This window comes from Symsagittifera roscoffensis, chromosome 2 (assembly GCF_963678635.1).
Source record: "Symsagittifera roscoffensis chromosome 2, txSymRosc1.1, whole genome shotgun sequence".
In the NCBI taxonomy this organism is placed as follows: domain Eukaryota; kingdom Metazoa; phylum Xenacoelomorpha; order Acoela; family Convolutidae; genus Symsagittifera; species Symsagittifera roscoffensis.
In genome coordinates this window covers 70,964,471-70,983,005 of record NC_087063.1, presented here as the reverse complement: position 1 = coordinate 70,983,005, position 18,535 = coordinate 70,964,471, and the positions used below count along the sequence as shown (strand labels likewise).

General features: G+C 33.1%; 1 protein-coding gene across 3 annotated transcripts in view; it reads right to left on the bottom strand.

The window, feature by feature from the left end:
• Positions 1-18,331, bottom strand: part of LOC134840418 (uncharacterized) — a 71,007-nt gene extending 52,676 nt beyond the window's left edge. Inside the window, exon 1 of one of the 3 annotated variants that reach the window (XM_063856201.1) lies at positions 17,996-18,331. The gene's annotated coding sequence lies outside the window, so the exon portion shown is untranslated. Of the gene's footprint in view, positions 1-2,438; positions 2,537-11,338; positions 11,402-17,995 lie in introns of those variants that run through there. The other 2 variants (XM_063856203.1, XM_063856199.1) reach the window with 2 other exon arrangements.
• Between the last annotated feature and the right edge of the window lie 204 nt (positions 18,332-18,535).

Sequence of the window (18,535 nt, the reverse complement as noted above, 5' to 3'; positions counted from 1 at the left end):
AGTTTTCGACCAATCAGAAAGCATCAAAATTATAAAGGGGTGGGGGAGGTTGTTAAGGATATCCGATATTTCTTGCGCGATAATTGCACGTTTTCAAAGGTGCAAGACTTTCAGGTGAGATCGAGAGGTCGTGTATTCGATCTTCTCTCATCGAAGTGATAGTGTGTGAGGGCGGGCTCTCATTTGAGCTCTAGCTTCAAATATAACCGAGGCTGGCTATTTTCGGCTGCTATAGTGATACCACGTGAAACTTCTAGACGCAAAAAAACGGCCTCGAGTCGCAAAAGAGAGCTTCGCTCAACAAAATAATTTAGTTTGAATGTGGAAAATAATACAATTGAACAATGCTTAGACATTCCTGAAGCCTTTCATAGAATCTCTGCAAAGAGCAGAAATATGAAATAAATCATTAATTAACGTTTGAATGATCCCCATTATTTTTTTTTTCATATATTTCCTTCGCCATTATTGGGATTGCATTGAAATGCAAAATGCTCTTGGGTTTGTGGGCCATGTTAGAGATTGGGGTGCTAGGTAACGTGTTTTTCTAATCTGGAAGGCATGTCTTGATTGGCTCAGTCTTGATTGGCTCATTAGCAAAGAGAAAGAGAGAGAGAGAGAGAGAGAGAGAGAGAGAGAGAAAGAGAGAGAGAGAGAGCGGGAGAGCGCGAGAGAGAGAAAAGAGGAGATAGGCTCTTCCTGAATGTTTCTACTGACTGGCTCTTAACCACCAATTCCAACTAATACTCGCCTTCTCGCTGCTCTCTTTCTTTGCTTCCAGGAAGGAAACAGGCAGATGATTAAGAAAAATACCCCAAAGCAATTTACGAAACAACACTTCTCTCCCTCTCCTGAATGTTTACGGCATTCATACAAATTTTTTATGCACTGAAGAATACATTTAAAGTATTTCTGACATTTTATAGTTACTTATGGTTATTATTATTAATCTTATCATTCTTATTATTTTAATGATCAGGGAGGTGGTATCGAGTAAAAGATATCGAAAAGATTGTGTGCAAGCAAATACTAGCGAGGAATGGGGGCACAGCTCAGTACCAAAATTTTTGCCACGTCAAAAATGAGGACAAGCACATGGTGCAAAAAATATAATAATCTAAACACGGGTGAAACAAAAAAAGACATCAACAAAAGCAACAAATGAACCAAAGTTTTTATACGACACGAAAAAAATAGTTCAAATTGTAAAGAGTACAAATACCAGCTAAGGACATTAATTTTGATATCTTGGAAGAAACAATTAGGTGGCTCTTTTTCCTCCTTCTTCACCTATTTTGACTGTTTCTCGTCTTTTCTAAGTTTTTTTTTACGTTGAACGTGATTTTTCTACAAACACAGGAATTTTCTAAGCGCGGGATACCTATTACCAAGAAAAAACTACAAACTGTGAGCATTTCGCGTAAACCTATTTTCATGTGAGGAAAATGCAGAATCATTAGAAAAAAAAACATTAAGTTTAGAGCATTCAATGCAAAATTGGCTAATTACCAACGCAGCAATTATTGCAATCGGCCTGATATTTGCATGATATGCGAGCTTGCCAGCATCGAGACACGGAATGTTTTAGGGGAAGCGCCTGGTAGTTATCGGCGCGGGCAGCGCCTACCGCGAGCCAAGTTTTATTGCAGTGGTCAAGTTTCAGTGCAGTTTGTCAATTGGGCTTTTGATGTTCAGCATTAATTTTAGAGAATAGGAGCTTGTTAGTTCTTGTCCCAATTTTTCTAGCGAAAGTAATGGAATATTTGTGCTCGGGTGGTTTTTTTTTCAAACTAATTTCGACTTTTTAACTAGCCATTTTTGACGATATTTTTTAAAAACCATTCAAAAAGTATGGTTGTCTTGAGCTCAAGTTTAAAAAGATGTTTCAATGGCGCGTAAAAAATTTTTCAGTATTCTGAAGCAAAATTGGGTGACTGTCAGAAAAACCTGGTGGGGAACGTGCAAAAGAAAGTTTTATTTTATTCGTTTATAAGATGAAATTTGAAGCTTCCTCTTCTCCTTTTCAAAATTTTTCTGGTCACCTGAATTAATTTTTAAAAAGTACTTTGTATTTTTCTTCTGCTCCTTGATCATGAGTTCTCAAAAGTGGGTTCGGAAATATTTAAAGAGATCTCTTTATATTTATATAGGACGTTATTGTTGCTACTGTTTTTATAAGGCGATTTTTTTCTATGAAATCAAACCAAAGACCACTATTTTTGCTATTGTTACTTTTGTAATATTATCAAAAATACTAATTGGGGGAATTTGATGCTATGGAAGTTTAACCATAACAGGTCACTGCAAGGTCAAAGTCTAAAAATTAACGAAAAAAAATGAAGTTTGAGAAGTGAAAGAAATGTCATAGTTGAAATATGGTCTCACATAATATCGAACGGTGGTTTCTTACAGGAGAACGAAGAGAGTGAATTACTTACTTGATTTGTAAAATTAGTGGCGAGATATGAAAATAGTAGAGGCAACAAAACGCCAAAATCCTCAGAGCGAGACTGAATGGTAAGATTACTATTTGCCGGAATAGAAACTGGCTGCAAGGCATAAAAGGAAGCAAGCTGGCGTGGGATTTGGACGAGCTTGTCCTGTTCCCTCCCGTCGCCTATTGACAAAGCAGAGACCGATATACAGGCGGCAACAAAGCGCCTGTTTGCTAACACAGTTATAAAATTACCGGACCGTGTCTATCAATTCCTGAATGGTTTGCTTGTTTCAAAATTGCACTAGCTTATAGACACATGTTTCTATATAGGGTGTATATTTATGTCATATGACCGAATTTCAATCCGTCGAAGCTTAAAAGTTTTGGCTGTGGTAATTTTGTTGTCAAACAATCTGTTACTACGCTTAAACAGGTGCAATTTTTTGGGTGCGAGGGATGGCATTTCTTCAGGTATTCGACCCCCTCTCCATTCAAAGGTATATAGGTTTCCATAAAGAACCCCCAATGAGTCAAAGTTCGTAACACGACAAATCGCAAGAAAAATTACATGGCAAGAAAAAGCAATTCGTATTAATAAGCAATTATGACAACTAGCAAAACACTTCAAAAAACATCAATAACTGTTTGCAATACCAAGTGGGACAAAATGTAAATTTTTCAAAATGTTTTAGTGTCATGCAAAAAACAAATCAACGAGCGCAAAACACGCAAGAAAATTCTCGATCTATCTATTCTCAACGTAACGAGCATCGTTTATGAGGAGTGCGGAGCATCAGTTCAACAATGCGATAAATTGAAATTTAAAAAAAAACGGTCAAAAGATGGCGTAGTTTTTCAATCAGAAATGGGTTTTGCTCACCCCACTGTGTCAAATATCATTCAGTAAATAAGAAAGGAGCAAAGTTTAACCAAAAATTGCATGATTTGGTTCAAATCCGGAGAAAAGCTATAAAAATATGCTAAATATGAACCATTGCAAGAAAGGATATCAAAACTATCAAAACGATGATGTAATTTTGCAGCTGGAAGCTCATTGATTTAACTTTGATCTGTAAAACCCCTCTATATCAAAGAAATTTTGACGCCTCAAAGGCTTTGATGTTTAACCGCTTTTTTGTTCCCTATTTAGATTAAAGGAAAATTCATTGTTCTTCCGAGTTTTATACAAGTTGTTTCTTTTTGCGATTTTTCTTTTTCTTAAGATTTTGCGAGTTGTCTTTTGTTGCGAGTTCTCGCTTAACCGTCAAAATTGGGAATTTTCAGATCTTTCGCCAGAAATTTGTTATTTCCATACATTGCAGACAAAGGAGATGCATCCGCGACCAGCGCGTAGGAAAAGTCAATCAGGTGCGACCAGACAAAAAACTACTTCAATTCAATCAACTGATGTTTAAAGAACTTCAATGCATCAGACGGTCTAATGGGATAGAGAGGTGACATCGTGCCTGATTGGTATAAGAACTTTTTTGCATCTGTCATTTTTGTTAAGAGAGTAACTAGCTAACTCTTCGTTAGAAATGCAAGAAGAGGGCCATAATTCTTCTCAGGTAGTAGAAGTTCATGGTAATTCAAAAAAGCAACAATTATCACTCTTCGAAGTTATTGTTTGTGAACAACCACGTGCTATGAATTGTTGCATCAAGCAGTAGTAGACCAATTTTGCTCAGATCTTCATCAACAGCATTTAGTATTGTTTTGATTCCAGATTAGTGAGAGAAAATTGATGTTACGCTTCAAATTTCAAGAAATAAGTACAAACAAAATGATATTAGATTAGGTCTATTTTGCTTATTGTTCCGACTTTCGATACAAAAGTAACGGAATATTTGTGCTCGGGGTGGGTTTTTTTTCTTCAGACAAATTTCGACTTTTTAACTAGCCATTTTTGACAAAAATGTTTTGTTTCAATCGAAAACTATTGTTGTCTTGAGCATAAATTTGAAAACATATTTTACCTGTGATCATTTTTGGTAATGTTATGAGGGTTTAAAGATTGCAATTTTTCGCCAATTTGGGACAATTAACGCGCGATATATTTGGCGCTATTAACGCGTAAGCGGAGATTTAATCCGTCTTAGAAATCGTTCCAAATTGGTTTAACGAAGCTTTTTTGTCATAATTGATTTGTTACAAGTAGCGAAATCTATCCTTTTGTACTTTATATGGCGTGTGGGGAGATGATTTAAAAAAAAATTCATTTTGTTTTATTATTTTTAATTTTTTAATGTTATTATTGCTCCATAAACCTTAATAGGCAGTCGGAACATTCAGGGCTTCGCCCTGATACCAGCAGTCTTGTTTTAATTTTGAGCTCGAGTTAATAGTATCTGTCAGATTGCTTTAAAAGAATGTCTAATTTAATCTCAGAATTAGAAAAAAAACTGCGCGCGCAAGAGTGTATAGTCAGTTTATTCAAATTTGGATCAATGAAGTGAACAAGACTGCTCGTATATCAGGGCAAAGCTCTGAGTTTTCCGAGTGTCCCTTAAGTCATATCGAATAGTTCTAGGGAAGGTAAAATATTGAAAACCTATAAATTTTGGAAAATATCAAAGTGTGAAATGTTGAGTCGTACGAAAATAATACGACCAAATTAGCCAAATCAGTATTTTTCAAAAGTCGACAGCTTTTCCAAAATATCAGAAAAAAGTATCATTCAAGTATTGAGCTTTCAGTGGATATAAAAATTCGGTCAAAAAATGGCTAGTTAAAAAGTCGGAATGGTCTGGAGAAAAAGCACCCCATTTTGTATGATAAAAAACAGTCTTAAATCTGTATCATCCAATTTTTATATATGAATATTGTATAATAAAGATTTCTTTTACATCAGAAAATTTCAAAAAAAAAAAACGTTTTTGCTTCTCTTTTTACTCGCAAAATCATTTTATGCAATAATCAAAAATTTTTTAAAAAAAGTACAAAAAAACTCTGAATTTGCTTTGAGAACACAGAAATATTATTTTTCTGTTTCCATGTGGAATGATAAATCTAAATTCTTCAAAAAACAATTTATGATTCGCAATCAGTAAAGTAATCAAAGTAAAAAAACTTCCCGACAAATACAAAAACTACGGGTGTTACTTATAAATTTGTGTAAAATTAAAAACATAAGCTTGGATGACAAATCTACAAGTGCGGTTTTTCTGTGAGTTCACTGCCATTTCCCCAGTACATTTTTTTGGGAATTTTCGTAGTTACTGTGTATCCCAACAAAACACTAATTATAAAGCAAAACACAAAAAAAATGCTGGTTATACACTTTCTAACTCTTTCGCTATATGGTGAATCTATTTTTCTTGTTTGTGGAGATTTTAATATCGATACTTTAGATTGCAAGCCAATTTCCAAGTCTTATTTTATTCTAATTAAAAGCTGTGGTGAGGTTATTTTCCTCAAGGCTTAACAGTTGCAAAAGTTATTCCCCTTTTTACGGGAGGTTTAAAAAAATCTTTGGAAAATTATAGACCTATCAGTTTACTCAGTTCACTCAGCAAAATTTTCGAAAGGATAATATTAAATAGAATGTATAACTTTGCTAACAAGCAGAAGATTCTTCATGAAAAACAATTTGGATTTCAAAAGAAAAAGTCATGCGTGGACGCATTAATCGAATTCACCGAATTTATTAGAGAGGGATGGGACAAAAAATTGATTGGTCAATCATGCCTTGTTGATCTCAAAAAATATTTGATACCATAAATCATGATCTTTTTTCGGCAAAATTGGAAAAATACGGCTTTAGAGGCCGGATTCTTTGTCTTTCGGATTCTTCTTACCTCACTTTACAAACCGGTTTCAATTTGTTCAAACTGATAATAAAATATCTTCTAGTCGCTCCATGTCATGTGGAGTACCGCAAGGGTCAGTTTTAGGTCCTTTTTTGTTTTTAATTTATATAAAAGATCTTCCGAAAATTGCTAAAGGATCTGAGGTTGTTCTGTTTGCTGATGATACTACAATATGCAATGCAGAAAAAAATTGTTGCGATAACTTTGATAGTTCGTTAAATAAAATGGATAGATGGTTCAAAACGAATGGACTTTGTGTCAATCCTGGTAAAACTCAAATAATGAAATTTGGTAGCAATTTTTCAAAAGATTACTTTGCTTTTGGTACTACAGTTCAAATTACAAATGTGTGTAAATATTTAGGCATTTTTGTTGATATGAAACTTACTTCCAAATTTCACATTGAACATGTGTGCAAAAAATTAACTAAATTTTGTGGCATTGTCTGGAAAGCTAGGTATGTTTTTTCTAAATAGCAGATGCTTCGCTTCTACAAAGCATATGTAAACCCTACAATCACTTATAGAATTTTAATATACGGCAATACATCCCAATCTCACCTTACCGAGATAATGAAACTACAAAAAAGAATCTTGAGAGCAGTTTTTTTTAAACGTAGATATGAATGAATTAAGGAAATTATGGACGAAAACAAATTGCTTACTGTTTTTGATTTATACTTTTTTGAGATGTTTAAGTACTTGTTTATGGAAATGCGATCGGACAAAAAAAATGGTTTTCTGTCTCAGATTTACTCCCAAAAAAGTAGACTATGTACCAGGAGCAAAGCGAAAGGCGTAATTAAAGTGGCAAAATTTTCTACTACCGTTAAACAGAGATCGCTTACAGCTAGAATTGTGCAGGCTTTTAACTATTTAAAACAAAATGACTTGATACTTGTTAATATACATGAAATGTCAGAAGTTAGTTGTTTGAGACTCTAAAAACCTTTTTTTCAAATTTACCTATAAAACAATCAGGACCTCTACAAACTGTTTTTTAATTTCAGCCCTTAATTTAATTTAACTTGTTTGTTGAGTTGATGCTGGCTGTCTTCTCTTTACTCTCCAGGTTATCCTACTCGATGAGCAGTACTGCTCTTTAGGATCTCCCTCCAGGCATAATATATTGCTTTTGGCGTTGTATATGTAGCTGGTAAAGTAATTCAAATTTAAAATTTCATAGCGATCTCAAGTGTTAATTTCTGAACGTATGGAATTATATGAAAGTGTGTGACAAAATAGGTTTTAATTTGTGAAAACTGTATGATTAGATTTTGGTCTACACTAAAGGGAACTCATTAACTATATCCCCCTTTCGCAAAAGGTGGAGATTCGTTACTAGGAATAAAATTCTCAATTGAAGAGATCCTATTAAAAAATTGATTTAAAAAGATGGGAAGGGAAGTTTACTGAAATATTCAAACTTGTTTTTCTCGTCTGACATTTTCAAAACTTGCCTGATTCTTTTTAAGAATCCAAATCATAATAGTCATGAGTTCTTAAGTTGAAACGGTGTTAAATAAGCATCCACAAAACTAGCAATTGTGTAAATCGAAATTTTTCCGTTTGTGGTAATTTTAAAAAGTTTTTGAATAAAAAATGAGCTATATTACTTCTCATTTTTCTCTCAATCCGTTTTAAATTGTTTGCTCTCACCTGAAAATTCATATTAATATAAAAGACTTCATAACCGTGGTTGCGTTAATTGGTCATCAAACTGCAAATTAGACGGAGTGTAAAAGGGGCGCAGGAATAATGTAAAATGTGACTTCGGGCAGAATAACTCAATTTAAAACTGACGCGTCTAAATAGCGAAAACATTAAGAAATTTAAAAGCCATGGTCTGAGATCTCATTAACTAATTTGATGCTTCCAGTTTGCCTGACTTAAATTTGCAAAATGTTAAAAATAAGCGCCTCAAGCGAAAAAGAAAAAAGGAGAGTTTAAATACAAGGAGAGTGGTAGAAAATTCCAGTGTGGTAGTCATCGTATTGTGTGGAAAGGTACTTGGAAAATAAAAGACGCACTTTTGGTTTACCAGCATATGTAGCTCGCCACCACCGCCAGTGTTTTATAATATATGTACAGAGAACTTCAAGGAAAAACTGGAGAGAATAATGAAAGCACTCAAATAAAGCAGATTGGAAGCGATGTTGAGCGACGACAACTGATATGAAACATTTATTGCAGATTAACAAAAGAAAGCCAAATAAACAAAATAATTCTTAAGGTTTTAAAAGCATTGTTGACTCCTCAATTATTTTTTAACATGAGAATGTGAAAAAAAGCAGACATCTTTGCTGGAAGCTGAAAACTTCAGGTATCACTTCAGAAACGAAATTTTGTCTAAACAAGGAGACGGACAAAATCCAGTAGCAAGAAGAAAACTGCTTGTATCAGGGCAGAGCTCTGAATGTTCTTACTGCCTTTTATTGTAGATGAAAAAGTTTTTTGTAAAAAAAATGTTCAAAAAAGTTAAAGTTTTTTGATCTTTGAAATTATAATTTTTCAGCTTTATCCCCTCACACATTATTTAATGTAAAAATTGATATAATTAGCGTCTGGTAGCGTAATAAAACGAGTAATTTTTTTTGCATCAACTTAATTTGGAAAGATCTAAATTGTAACCTATTCTTTATTAGGACGAAAAATTGAATTTGAAATCATTCTGTGAGAGTACAATACAATAAACGACGTGTAAATAAAATCACACAGTGACATATCACGACCCGTAGACTCTTCTACGAGTTTCAATGGATAATCTTACATAAAATTTAACAGAAAAAAAGCTGGTCTACCGGTCACTTGTTAATGCTCAGGTCAAAAAGTTCTAAAAGTTTGTTTAAGAACACTCTTTTAAGTTGATTGCAAAACGGAACCAAATGTTTTTGACCTTTTTTCAATACTTTCAACAATGAGACTATTGAAGACTAAAAGTTATACAAAAATTTAAACTCGGCGTTGAATGAATTTTGGTATCTAAAAAATTGTCAAGGAATAGAATGTAGAGTTTTCTTATCTCTGGACATAATCAGTATTCTTTTCTGAAAACAGAGAAACATTTAGAAAATAAAGCGGTAATTTTTTCAAAAATTAACAAAAAGTATTTGAATTTAAGAAAAAGAAAAAATGGTAAATGAATTTTGCTTCAATAGCATAATGGCTATAACAGATTGTATATGATTAATCTTCTGTTTGAAAAAAAATTGCTCCAAGAGTACTTTTTTGCCGTAAAAAAGTTTGGTTGAGATACGTTTTTGTTGAAGAGATTAAATTTCAATTAAACCTACAGCCTTTTTGTTGAAGAGATTAAACTTCAATTAAACCTACAGCGACACGCTCAAAATTTTTAGCAGAAGCTTGATTTTAGTGTTTTAAAGTTTTTTAAGATTTTTGTTTCAGACTTGTCGCAAACAAACTTAGGTTTTAAAAATTAAATTTTTGAAATCAATTTAAATTTTTGACATTTGCTTGAAACCGCAAATTGTTTCTCATTATTAAAAGCAGAACTAGAATTTTTACAAATCTTTTGACCCTCTAACTGAAACCTAAACGGAAAGCCTGATGTTTTGGAACTTAAATAGCTCTTGCAACTGCATTTTTTCTAAAAGAAACTGTCCGGACCCATTTTTACGCTCGCAATTAGCAAGCCTTATGAAATTGGAATATAGACTCTTTTTGGATTAACAGCTTGAACTTGTTTATCAGAAACGCTTGAATCGTAAGATAGTTTAAAAAATGAATCCAGATTTCTTAGCTTCTCAGTAGCACTTGGTCGAGAGGTCTAAAGGTCTTTTCTCTTTTTCTTGCGCTTAAATTTTATTTAGTATGAAAGAGTTCAATTTATGTTTTGTCGGCATAATGACATAAATTTGACTCACTTGAAAAAAAAATTTTGTTTTCATTTTCTTGTAATTTTTAGGATAAGGGAGTGTAAGACCACTGTGTATCTTGACGTGTTTTTCTCAGATCAAACATCGTTGCAGACAAAATTTTCATTTTTTGATTTTTTTTGCTTCAATTTTTAACCTTATTTGCTGGTTTGATTTTCCATCTGCCAGCAATGCTAGTGATAAAAGTAATGGAATATTTGTGCTCGGGTGGTTTTTTTTTCAAACTAATTTCGACTTTTTAACTAGCCATTTTTGACGATATTTTTTAAAAACCATTCAAAAGGTATGGTTGTCCTGAGCTCAAGTTTAAAAAGATGTTTCAATGGCGCGTGGGGGAATGATTTTCACAAAAAACCTCAAATTTTATTTTTTTTTAAATTTTTTTATTACATTAAACTTTTTCATATTAATACTGCATATTATTTTTCATAGACGAGCAGTTTTGTCTTCTTAGTCTTGTTTGTCTTCTTTTCTTATTATTCTTCATGAGCACGGAGTGTAAGAATGACAATTATTTTCCTCACTTTTTGCTTTTTTGCTCATAACATTAACAATTTATCAAAAATATCAAAAAAATATTCAAAACTTTTAGAGAAACCAAAACTGGAAAATATGTGATAAGAAATCTTGCGAAATTGACTCAAGCGTGCATCGTGAACTCGAAACAGTTTTCAGTATTCTGAAGCAAAACTGGGTGACTGTCAGAAAAACCTGGTGGGGAACGTGCAAAAGTTTTATTTTATTCGTTTATAAGATGAAATTTGAAGCTTCCTCTTCTCCTTTTCAAAATTTTTCTGGTCACCTGAATTATTTTTTAAAAAGTACTTTGTATTTTTCTTCTGCTCCTTGATCATGAGTTCTCAAAAAGGGGTTCGGAAACAGTTAAAGAGATCCCTTTATATTTATATAGGACGTTATTGTTGCTACTGTTTTTATAAGGCGATTTTTTTCTATGAAATCAAACCAAAGACCACTATTTTTGCTATTGTTACTTTTGTAATATTATCAAAAATACTAATTGGGGGAATTTAATGCTATAGAATTTTAACCAAAACAGGTCACTGCAAGGTCAAAGTCTAAAAATTAATGAAAAAAATGAAGTTTGAGAAGTGAAAGTAATGTCATAGTTGAAATATGGTCTCACATAATATCGAACTGTGGTTTCTTACAGGAGAACGAAGTGAGTGAATTACTTACTTGATTTGTAAAATTAGTGGCGAGATATGAAAATCGTAGAGGCAACAAAACGCCAAAATTCTCAGAGCGAGACTGAATGGTAAGATTACTATTTGCCGGAATAGAAACTGGCTGCAAGGCATAAAAGGAAGCAAGCTGGCGTGGGATTTGAACGAGCTTGTCCTGTTCCCTCCCGTCGCCTATTGACAAAACAGAGACCGATATACAGGCGGCACTAAAGCGCCTGTTTGCTAACACAGTTATAAAATTACTGGACCGTGTCTATCAATTCCTGAATGGTTTGCTTGTTTCGAAATTGCACCAGCTTATAGACACATGTTTCTATATAGGGTGTATATTTATGTTCTATGACCGAATTTCAATCCGTCGAAGCTTAAAAGTTTTGGCTGTGGTAACTTTGTTGTCAAACAATCTGTTACTACGCTTAAATAGGTGCAATTTTTTGGGTGCGAGGAATGGCATTTCTTCAGGTATTCGACCCCCTCTCCATTCAAACGTATTTAGGTTTCCATAGAGAAACCCCAATGAGTCAAACTTCGTAACACGACAAATTGCAAGAAAAATTACATCGCAAGAAAAGGCAAATTGTATTGAAAAGCAATTATGACAACTAGCAAAACACTTCAAAAAATATGAATAACTGTTTGCAATACCAAGTGGAATAAAAAGTAAATTTTTCAAAATGATTTAGTGTCATGCAAAAAATAAATCAACGAGCGCAAAACACGCAAGAAAATTCTCCATCTATCTATTCTCAACGTAACGAGAATCAATTATGGGGAGTGCGGAGCATCAGTTCAACAATGCGATAAATTGAAATTTAAAAAAAAGCGGTCGAAAGATGGCATAGTTTTTCAATCAAAAATGGTTTTTGCTCACCCCACTGTGTCAAATATCTTTCAGTAAATAAGAAAAGAGCAAAGTTTAACCAAAAATTGCCTGATTTGGTTCAAATCCGGAGAAAAGCCTTAAAAATATGCTAACTATGAACCATTGCAAGAAAGGATATCAAAACTATCGAAACGATGACGTAGTTTTGCAGCTGGAAGCTCACTGATTTAACTTTGATCTGTAAAACCCCTTTATATCAAAGAAATTTTGACGCCTCAAAGGTTTTGATGTTTTACCGCTTTTTTGTTCCCTATTTAGATTAAAGGAAAATTCACTGTTCTTCCGAGTTTTATATGAGTTGTTTCTTTTTGCGATTTGTCTTTTTCCTAAGATTTTGCGAGTTGTCTTTTGTTGCGTGTTCTCGCTTTACCGTCAAAATGAAGAATTTTTAGACCTCTGCGACAGAAATTTGTTTTTTCCATACATTGCAGACAAAGGAGATGTGTCCGCGACCGGCGCGTAGGAAAAGTCAATCAGGTGCGACCAGACAAAAAACTACTTCAATTCAATCAACTGATGTTTAAAGAACTTCAATGCATCAGACGGTCTAATGGGATAGAGAGGTGACATCGTGCCTGATTGGTATAAAAACTTTTTTGCATCTGTCATTTTTGTTAAGAGAGTAACTTGCTAACTCTTCGTTAAAAATGCAACAAGAGGGCCACAATTCTTCTCAGGTAGTTAAAGTTCATAGTAATTCAAAAAAGCAACAATTATCACTCTTCGAAGTTATTGTTTGTGATCAACCACGTGCTATGAATTGTTGCATCAAGCAGTAGCAGACCAATTTTGCTCAGATCTTCATCAACAGCAAAATCAAACTTTCTAAAAATATAGATACATTTAGTATTGTTTTGATTCCAGATTAGCGAGAGAAAATTGATGTTACGCTTCAAATTTCAAGAAATAAGTACAAACAAAATGATATTAGATTAGGTCTTTTTTGCTTATTGTTCCGACTTTCGATACGAAAGTAACGGAATATTTGTGCTCGTGGTGGGTTTTTTTTTCTTCAGACAAATTTCGACTTTTTAACTAGCCATTTTTGACAAAATTTTTTTGTTTCAATCTAAAACTATTGTTGTCTTGAGCATAAATTTGAAAACATTATTTACCTGTGATCATTTTTGGTAATGTTATGAGGGTTTAAAGATTGCAAATTTTCGCCAATTTGGGACAATTAACGCGCGATATATTTCGCGCTATTAACGCGTAAGTGGAAATTTAATCCGTCTTAGAAATCGTTCCAAATTGGTTCAAAGAAGCTTATTTGCCATAATTGATTTGTTACAAAGAGCAAAATCTATCTTATGTACTTTATATGGCGTGTGGGGGATAATTTTCATAAAAAAATTTCAAATTTATTTAAAAAAATTTCAATTTGTTTTATTACGTTTAATTTTTTAATGTTTTTACTGCTCCATAAACCTTAAAAGGCAGTCCGAACATTCGGGGCTTCGCCCTGATACGAGCAGTCTTGTTTAATCCTTGTTTCTTCTCCGCGTAAAAGAATCAGTCTGCCACATATACAGACAAAATTTCCCGTTTCGGGGCCAAGCCCTGAATGTTTCGATTGCCCTTCAACGTCTTTGAAACAGTTTCTAAACCATCAATTGAACAAAAAATTGATAACATTTTTTCTAAAATTAAAAATTGATGCCTCTCACACGCTATGTCAGGTACAAACTGATGTTCTTAGCGTCTAGGAACGTATTAAAAACATCAAATATATTGCCCCCAATTCAATTGGAACAACTTATAAGCGGATTAAAGAGGCGCTTACGCGTTTTTAGCACGAAATAACCCGCACGTTAATTATGTCCTAAATTAGCCAAATCAGTATTTTTCAAAAGTCGACAGCTTTTCCAAAATATCAGAAAAAAGTATCATTCAAGTATTGAGCTTTCAGTGGATATAAAAATTCGGTCAAAAAATGGCTAGTAAAGAAGTCGGAATGGTCTGGAGAAAAAGCACCCCATTTTGTATAATAAAAAAACAGTCTTAAATCTGTATCATCCAATTTTTATATATGAATATTGTATAATAAAGATTTCTTTTACATCAGAAAATTTCAAAAAAAAAAAAAAAACGTTTTTGCTTCTCTTTTTAGTCGCAAAATCATTTTATGCAATAATCAAAAATTTTTTAAAAAAAGTACAAAAAAACTCTGAATTTGCTTTGAGAACACAGAAATATTATTTTTCTGTTTCCATGTGGAATGATAAATCTAAATTTTTCAAAAAACATTTTATGATTCGCAATCAGTTAAGTAATCAAAGTAAAAAAAACTCTCCGACAAATACAAAAACTACGGGTGTTACTTATAAATTTGTGTAAAATTAAAAACATAAGCTTGGATGACAAATCTACAAGTGCGGTTTTTCTGTGAGTTCACTGCCATTTCCCCAGTACATTTTTTGGGGAATTTTCGTAGTTACTGTGTATCCCAACAAAACACTAATTATAAAGCAAAACACAAAAAAATGCTGGTTATACACTTTCTAACTCTTTCGCTATATGGTGAATCTATTTTTCTTGTTTGTGGAGATTTTAATAACGATACTTTAGATTGCAAGCCAATTTCCAAGTCTTATTTTATTCTAATTAAAAGCTGTGGTGCGCATATTTTGAATAGAGATTCAACTCGCATTACTCCAACATCGAGTAAATGTATTGATCATTTAATTGCTAATTTTGACGCCAACGTAAAAACACTGGATTCAACTATTTCTGATCATTTTTCCGTAATTGTATCTGGTTACGTGATTGTTGATCCGCAAGAAAATTAAGATTAGCGCTATAGAAATTTTAAAAATCTTTACCGTGACGATAATATTTATAAATATTTATTCCTCTTAGAAAACAAATTGTCGAAATTTTATAAGCTAAGTGATCCCAATGAGAAATTATCTCTGTTAGTTGAATCCATAGTTTCATCACTTGATCGTTTTGCCATCTTAGAAAAATCGAAATCACAAAAACAGTCATGGGTTACCGATTCAACCAAAAAAGTCCTCAAAAACCGCGATCGGGTTTTCAGTAAGTGGGTACAAAATCCTACTGAATTGACTAAACTGAAAAATTCTCAAGCTAGAAATTTAGCAACCAAGGTAATAAGAAATGAAAAAAGAGTTTATTACGACAAAAAAGTTGGAAATGGTAGAAATTCAAAAACGCTGTTCCAGGCCTTTAATGAATTTTGCAAAGGAAACTCCAAAAACACGAGTTTTTTGGCTGCTGATGTTTTTAATGAATTTTTTGCCTCAATTGGCGAGAAACTGAGAAATCCTGAATTTGATTACAAACAGGCGTTGGGTTATGTAGATCGCATCGAAAAATCAATGGTTTTTTATGAAATTACCCGCAAGGAAATTGAAAATGCCATATATATGTTGAAAAACAAAGGTTCAAATGGTCATGATGGCATAAATAACAAAATTATAACATTATCGCTGCCTGTTATTTCTGTAAGAATTTGCAGCCTTTTCAACCAATGCGTTAAGAGTGGTTATTTTCCTCAAGGCTTAAAAGTTGCAAAAGTTATTCCCCTTTTTACGGGAGGTTTAAAAAAATCTTTGGAAAATTATAGACCTATCAGTTTACTCAGTTCACTCAGCAAGATTTTCGAAAGGATAATATTAAATGGAATGTATAACTTTGCTAACAAGCAGAAGACTCTTCATGAAAAACAATTTGGATTTCAAAAGAAAAAGTCATGCGTGGACGCATTAATCGAATTCACCGAATTTATTAGAGAGGGATGGGACAAAAAATTGATTGGTCAATCATGCCTTGTTGATCTCAAAAAATATTTGATACCAAAAATCATGATCTTCTTTTGGCAAAATTGGAAAAATACGGCTTTAGAGGCCGGATTCTTTGTCTTTCGGATTCTTCTTACCTCACTTTACAAACCGGTTTCAATTTGTTCAAACTGATAATAAAATATCTTCTAGTCGCTCCATGTCATGTGGAGTACCGCAAGGGTCAGTTTTAGGTCCTTTTTTGTTTTTAATTTATATAAAAGATCTTCCGAAAATTGCTAAAGGATCTGAGGTTGTTCTGTTTGCTGATGATACTACAATATGCAATGCAGAAAAAAATTGTTGCGATAACTTTGATAGTTCGTTAAATAAAATGGATAGATGGTTCAAAACGAATGGACTTTGTGTCAATCCTGGTAAAACTCAAATAATGAAATTTGGTAGCAATTTTTCAAAAGATTACTTTGCTTTTGGTACTACAGTTCAAATTACAAATGTGTGTAAATATTTAGGCATTTTTGTTGATATGAAACTTACTTCCAAATTTCACATTGAACATGTGTGCAAAAAATTAACTAAATTTTGTGGCATTGTCTGGAAAGCTAGGTATGTTTTTTCTAAATAGCAGATGCTTCGCTTCTACAAAGCATATGTAAACCCTACAATCACTTATAGAATTTTAATATACGGCAATACATCCCAATCTCACCTTACCGAGATAATGAAACTACAAAAAAGAATCTTGAGAGCAGTTTTTTTTTAAACGTAGATATGAATGAATTAAGGAAATTATGGACGAAAACAAATTGCTTACTGTTTTTGATTTATACTTTTTTGAGATGTTTAAGTACTTGTTTATGGAAATGCGATCGGACAAAAAAAATGGTTTTCTGTCTCAGATTTACTCCCAAAAAAGTAGACTATGTACCAGGAGCAAAGCGAAAGGCGTAATTAAAGTGGCAAAATTTTCTACTACCGTTAAACAGAGATCGCTTACAGCTAGAATTGTGCAGGCTTTTAACTATTTAAAACAAAATGACTTGATACCTGTTAATATACATGAAATGTCAGAAGTTAGTTGTTTGAGACTCTAAAAACCTTTTTTTCAAATTTACCTATAAGACAATCAGGACCTCTACAAACTGTTTTTTAATTTCAGCCCTTAATTTAATTTAACTTGTTTGTTGAGTTGATGCTGGCTGTCTTCTCTTTACTCTCCAGGTTATCCTACTCGATGAGCAGTACTGATCTTTAGGATCTCCCTCCAGGCATAATAAATTGCTTTTGGCGTTGTATATGTAGCTGGTAAAGTAACTCAAATTTCATAGCGATCTCAAGTGTTAATTTCTGAACGTATGGAATTATATGAAAGTGTGTGACAAAATAGGTTTTAATTTGTGAAAACTGTATGATTAGATTTTGGTCTTCACTAAAGGGAACTCATTAACAATATCCCCCTTTCGCAAAAGGTGGAGATTCGTTACTAGGAATAAAATTCTCAATTGAAGAGATCCTATTAAAAAATTGATTTAAAAAGATGGGAAGGGAAGTTTACTGAAATATTCAAACTTGTTATTCTCTTCAGACATTTTCAAAACTTGTCTGATTCTTTTTAAGAAACCAACTCATAATAGTCAGAGTTTCAATATTATACCAAAATTTTCAGATATTTTTTCCAAACTGAATTCAAATTTCTCATTTAGTATTTGAGCTAAGGCACTGAAATTTTGATTCAAAATAATTTTGAAGCTTTTGTTTAAGACTATTCAAAACTGAATTTTTGTAAAGCAGGAGTTTTTCACACGCATCTTGTCCTAAAATTGTTTTTATTCATGAGATGAGTTCTTAAGTTGAAACGGTGTTACATAAGCATCCACAAAACAAGCAATTGTGTAAAACGAAATTTTTCCGTTTGTGGTAATTTTAAAAAGTTTTTGAATAAAAAATTAGCTAGATTATTTCTCATTTTTCTCTCAATCCGTTTTAAATTGTTTGCTCTCACCTGAAAATTCATATAAACATAAGAGACTTCATAACCGCTGTTGCGTCAATTGGTCATTAAACTGCAAATTAGACGGAGTGTAAAAAGGCGCAGGAATAATGTAAAATGTGAGACTTCGGGCAGAATAACTCAATTTAAAACCGACGCCTCTAAATGGCGAAAATATTAACAAACTTAAAAGCCATGGTCTGAGATCTCATTAACTAATTTGATGCTTCCAGTTTGCCTGACCTAAATTTGCAAAATGTTAAAAATAAGCGCCTCAAGCGAAAAAAAGGAGAATTTAAATACAAGGAGAGTGGTAGAAAATTCCAGTGTGGTGGTCATCGTATTGTGTGGAAAGGTACTTGGAAAATAAAAGACGCACTTTTGGCTTACCAGCATATGTAGCTCGCCACCACCGCCAGTGTTTTATAATATATGTACAGAGAACTTCAAGGAAAAACTGGAGAGAATAATGAAAGCACTCAAATAAAGCAGATTGGAAGCGATATTGAGCGACGACAACTGATATGAAACATTTATTGCAGATTAACAAAA